Source organism: Lipotes vexillifer, unplaced genomic scaffold, assembly GCF_000442215.2.
Source record: "Lipotes vexillifer unplaced genomic scaffold, Lipotes_vexillifer_v1.1 scaffold95, whole genome shotgun sequence".
NCBI classification, from domain to species: Eukaryota; Metazoa; Chordata; class Mammalia; order Artiodactyla; family Lipotidae; genus Lipotes; species Lipotes vexillifer.
This window is the reverse complement of record NW_006791458.1, coordinates 681979-687945: the sequence shown is the minus strand read 5'-3', so window position 1 is coordinate 687945 and position 5967 is coordinate 681979. Positions and strand designations below refer to the sequence as shown.

The following is a 5967-nucleotide window of genomic DNA, read 5'->3' as shown; positions in this document are numbered from 1 at the left end:
TTAGAAATAAATATGATACGTGGAAAGGTGAAGCACGGGGTCAATAAGTATCAGGATAAAAGACCTCATAATGGAAATATTGCCATTTGCAGAAAGAGATTAGGAATATCTCTATTCTAGCAAATGCATACTTATTTTTCCCATTAAGCTCTGCACATACCCAAGCATATTCATTATTATTATTACTCAAGAAGAGAATGGGTCAAGAATCTTTTTTTTTTTCTCCACATAGGATACTCTTTGGATCAACTGATCATTTATTGATAAAATAAAATCTTTAGCCACACCCCACCCTAATGTGCAAACTCAGAAAGTTTTAAGAGGAACTGCCACTGTCAAGCCAAATCAAGACCCTGTGGTTTTCAGCAGTGTTCAAAAACTCTGATGGTCATGACAAGACCTAGGTTGCTTATGAAAAATACAGTTCACATGGTCCCACCCCCAAACTTACTAATCTAGAATCTTTGGCTGTGGTCAAGGTAAATATTCTTTGAATAAGTTCCCCAATATTGGTATTTGATTGTTGAAGTTTTTCATTTGTTCATCCAATAAATATGTATCAAATACCTACTATGTATATTTTTCTACACTGGGATACATCGATAAAAAAAAAAAGGCTAGAATGTACACCCTCAAGCAGAAGAGACAGATGCCAAATGAAGAGCATAATAAATAAGTCAACTATATGACATGATGGATGGAGAAATAAGAAGCAGAGCAGGTATGGGGTCAAGTGTACCTGGGTGGGCGTGGTTAGGGAGTAGAGGGCAGTACCAAATTGGGTAGTAAGGCTAGGATTTATTGAAAGACTGGAAGGGGATGAGGGAATTACTCAAGCAGATTCTTGGGAGGATGGTTCCAGGCAGAAGGAACAGAGTGCAAGCCCTGGTCAGAAGCATGTCTAGTTCATCTGAAGTAGAGCAAGAAAGTCAGTGTGGCTGGAGCTCAGAGGACCAGGGGAGAATAATAAGATCCAGCATCAGCTAGGCTCATGCGGGGATTTGGGCTATGTATAGACTTTCAGGCCATTTTAAGAAAGTTGGCTTTTACTCTGATTGAAATACAGAGGCATCATAGCCTTTGGAGCGGAACAATTCTATGATCTGTCTTGCCTTTAAAAAAGATCAGTCTGGCTGTTGTGTTGAAAACAGTCTGTAGGGCAGCAAGGGTAGCTACAGGAAGACCAGCTAGAAGCCTTGTTGAAAAAATCCAGATAAAAGATTGTGGTGACTCAGACAAGGCTGGTAACAGGGAAGAGGATGAGAAGTAGTCAGATTCTGGATATATTTTGAAGTTATAGCCAGCATGATTTTCAGATGAATTAGAAGTAAGGTGAGCAGAAGAGAGGAATAAAAAATGACTACAGGTGTCTTGGCCAGACTAATTGAAGTTGCCACCAACTTTGGAAGAAAGATCAGTCTTGAACATTTGAGATGTCCATTAGACATTCAAAATATAATGTCAAGAAACTAGACAACAAGAAACTCCCCTGGAGTTTAGGGGAGGAGTATGCAATGAAGATATTAATTTGAGGCACTCCAGCATGAAGTGGCTGGGGAGCAGATGAGAAACCAGCAAAGGGCTCTGAGGAAGGGCAATCAGTGAAGCAGAATCAAAACCCAGAGAGGGCTAAGAAGGCTGGTTTCATGAGCCAGTGCCCACTATTAAATAGCTTGTGCTGTCACCTAATACTATGCTTACCCATACTTGGGGTTACTTTTGGTTCGGCAGAACACATGGATTTTATTCAGTTATTTAACAAATAGCTAAGCAGGATGCTCTGTGCTGGGAATTAATCATCAGTCTTTGGAGCCAAGAAATCTCCCCAGATAAAGTGATGTTTAACTTTTTACCTGGAAAGTGTGAATAGGAATTCAGGAAAGATGGAGTTTTAGGTATGAGAAAAAATGTTTCAGCAAGAAGAAACAGTAAGAACAAAGGCTTAGAAAGGCAAGGGAATGAATAGTGTCTCTGTGAAATTGAAAGTAATTCGGCCTGGTGGGAGCTTGGGACTCAAGGACAGGATGAAAAAGCAAGATCTAGAAATGAGCAATAAACAGATCACAAAGGACCTTGAGTACCATGATAAATTTAAAGGTTTTCCTTAGGTTAAATCAGAAAGTTTGAAGGTTTATAAGAAGGGAAGTGAAAATTAGACTTTATAATATGTTTTGATACCTGGTAAAGTGAGTGCCTATGCTTTTATTTTCATTTTTATAGCATGTAATTATTTGCTCTTTATTATTAAATATCTTCTTCCTTACTAAAAAAATAAATAAATAAATAAAACCCAAAAACATAAAAACAACATAGGCTATTGGGATGGTTAATTTTATGTGTCAACTCCCCTGGGCTATGATGCTCAGATAGTCAAGCGTTATTCTGGATGTTTCTGTGAGGGTGTTTTTTGGATGATGTTAACATTGAAACTGGTGACTCTGAGTAAAGCCGATTGTCCTCCATATTGTGGATGGGTCTCATCCAATCAGTTGAAGGCCTGAATACGAAAAACGATTGATTTCTCTGAGCAAGAAGAAATTCCGCCAGCAGATGGCCTTTGGACTTGAACTACAACATCAGGTCTTTCCCAGCTTCCAGACTGAGGGCCTTTGCATTTGAATAGCAACTTTAGCCCTTCCCTGAGTCTCCAGCCTGCTAGTCTACCTTTCAAATTTTAGATGTGCCAGCCTCCATAATTGCACGAGCAAATTCCTTAAAATAAATTTCTCTCTGTATATACACACATCCTATCGGCTCTGTCTCTCTGTAAAACCCTAACATAGCTGAGAAGGGGAGATTGGAAGCAGGAGGGCTCACCAGGCTCTGCATATGCCATGCAGGCTTGGGTAGCTCCCTGAGCATTTGTTTTTCCCTGCCTACTCCACACCAGGGATCTCAGAGAGGTGGTCCTGAGTGCTCCAAGACTGCTCCTGGCATGAGAGTCAGAGCCATGAGCCAGCGTCCTTACTGTCTACCAAAGCTGGACCAGGAAAAACTCACTTCAAACTGGCAAGATCCCACCTGTAATTTAATTTTAGATAAAGATTCTTAAACATTTAAAAGTTTTTATTTATTAATCTTCTTGTACTTTGTATGCATCCATAGTTTTGTCTTATCAAGAGAGATTCTTTAAACGTTCAAATGACTTCCTGTCAAGTCGGATGAGAAATGAGAATGAATAAATAAAGAGCTGGCAAGCCACTTCTGAAATGTGCCAACCTCAAATGGATCTCTGATCCATCCAAGGGTGTTTTGAAGCATGGAGAGAAAACTAGGTGTAAAAAGAACCCTTCCATTTTTTTGTCAGGTTGGTCCACTCAGAGAATGAGAAACGTGAACCCTACCCTGGGCCACTCCTGTACTGATGTTCCAAGAACGCTGATATTTCCCTGCCATGAATCTCACACGATTTCAGGAGCGTTTATTAGCCTGCATGTTCAGAAACTCTCTTGGTCACCTGGGAAACTTCTACTGGCCAGGTTTCCTAATGTCCAGTTGACCAGTTGACAAGTGAGGCGGGCTTTCTCTCTCTGTGTTGTCTTAGCTATAAAGAAAGTCCAACCTTTACTGCTGAGACATAAATAACAACAACAACATAATCTTCCACACTGAAAAGTATTGCTTTTGTAATTCATAATTTTAAAAAGAAGACAGAGAAAAGATAATGATATTTAAAGAGAAAGAAAGAAAGTAGATTTTCAAAATCCTTTGAAAGATGTGTTTAAGTTACTTGATTTGTTTCAACAGCTCTCTGCTCTCACCCAAATAAATTAAGGGAAACATCAAAATATCTAGAATTTGACAATTCTCAGCTTTTAAAAATAACATTTTAAAAATGTAAACCTATAAACATAAAATGGAAACTTAGGAGTAAACACTTCTCTCTTCATTTTGATCCCCTAAAGATTTTGGACTTGTTTCTAATTTCACTGTCAAAGATGCTGTATCTCCAAAAGCTAAACTGAGGCTGTGGAATGTATCGGGTAGCAGCTAAGTAAAGGGGTTAAGGGCGTGGGATTTGGAGTTGGCCAGCTCTGGGATGCAATACCAATCATTGCCATTTTGTGTCCTCTGCAACATAGATATGGCAAGTGTTCACACCTCACAGAGTTGTTTAGAGAATTGAATTCATAACACATTCTGGGAGGGGAGAGTGTCAGGTGCTGGAAATATTTCTCAGGTTTTTCTTTCCTTCCGCCCTTTATTTTGTCTTGTCCTTTTCCCTTTCTTCCTCCTTCTCTCCTTTCCCAGGACACCAAGGTGGGAGCAGGTTCTTCTGCTCATCACTGTGGATTAGTGATTTTCAAACGGTTTTGTTTATCAACCAATAATAATACATTTTATTATTGTGATTAGGATGAAATTTCTTCTTTGCATTTACAGTTCCCCTCTCCAACCACTGCGGCTTCATCTCAGAAATTTCTGGATACTTTCTTTTATTAGTTCTTTTTTTTTTTTTTTTTTAAATCATCTGTAAACTACATTTATTGTGCTTACTGGGCACTGGGCACATCAGATACAAAAGAGTTGGGATGGGGGCAGTAAGAACTTAAGAAATTAAATATACACATTAATTTTACCATGAGTCCTAACTACTAGGGAAGTATAAAATTTGTACAAATTATACTTTATAATGAAATTTTGATGTCTGTCAAAAGGATAAACTATACATACAATTCAATAAAAATGTTTTAAAATTGTGCTTAATATCACAGAACTACCCTAAAGTGGGTTGATAAGATGCCTATACAGCATTATACACATATATTTCACATTAAATATTTGACCCCATTGCTGAGAAATCTATGGTTGACAACTATATGTGCAGTTCCTCTAAGAAACATCGCAGCATTTGTAGTCCATCTCTCCTTTAAACTCCACCTTATTTTAGTTTCACTTACTATTGAGTTCTCTTCAGACCCGTTTATATTTCTTTTGTCTGATCATCTTCTTCGAGTTTCCTGATTTCATTTTTTAAACAATTTATAGTTTCACGACTTGCTTTTAATCTCTCCTTAAGCTCTGCAATTTCAAAGCTTGTTTTTTTTTTTTCCACAGCTTCTAATTTTTCTCTGGTTTTCACTTCAAGTTCTTCAAATTCTGTTTCATGCTTATAGGATCTTAAGGTAAGCTGACGAGATGTTGTTAATAATTGTTGTATCATCGCTGTTGTGTCTTGAAATATCATTTTGTCATAGAGCTCTGAAACCACTGTCTTTTTTCCCAGCATTGCATTGGTGTCTGATTGAAATAGCTTTAATAAATGATATAGGGTTACAGGTCTTTCATTAGGATCAATGAAAAATATTTTGATGACTATTTTGAATTCACCCCAGCCTGTTTCAGTAATTTCATATGGAGGCTTAGTAACAACCCTTAAAGTACTGCCATAGCTTTCATGTAATTTAAATTGGATTTTCTTCACATATGCTGACATATCCTCATTTCGATATGGTTTTACATATACTGTCCACTGATGGGTGTGCCCATCCTCTTCTCTTTTCTTTCCAAAATATCGAGCAACATTACCATAAACGATTGGTTTAACGGTAGTAACCCCCTTCACCCTCCCGCCGGATTCAGGCCCAGATTCTGCCATTCTCTTGAACATACTGTCCTATGGAAGAAGCTGCCGCTGCCAGGAAAGAGACCGGGGCCTGTGGACTCGCCGCTCCGCTCAGACACCCCGCGCCTCCCTCCCGGTACCAGGAGGAGGGTTTCTAGCGGAAGGAGGACGGGTCAGCAGGGCTTGGGGTGCTGAGGGATCACCAACGCCTCACCGCGGGGCGCGTCACAGAGAGGAGAGCGGTGGAAAGAGGAACCTTTCATTAGTTCTTCACTTTCAGGTTCATTCACTAAATTCCAGTCTACACAGGGTCTTTGGGGAGGTGGAAATGTGTGGGTACCTTCCCTTGCCCACTGAATTTGTGCCCATGCTTCATCCCCAGAGTTGACATAGTGGAGAAT

At 39.3% G+C, this 5967-nt stretch overlaps 1 pseudogene; it reads right to left on the bottom strand.

Annotated features, from left to right (window-relative positions):
- Positions 1-4924: 4924 nt before the first annotated feature.
- Positions 4925-5611, bottom strand: LOC103079971 (YEATS domain-containing protein 4 pseudogene; annotated as a pseudogene).
- Positions 5612-5967: the final 356 nt, after the last annotated feature.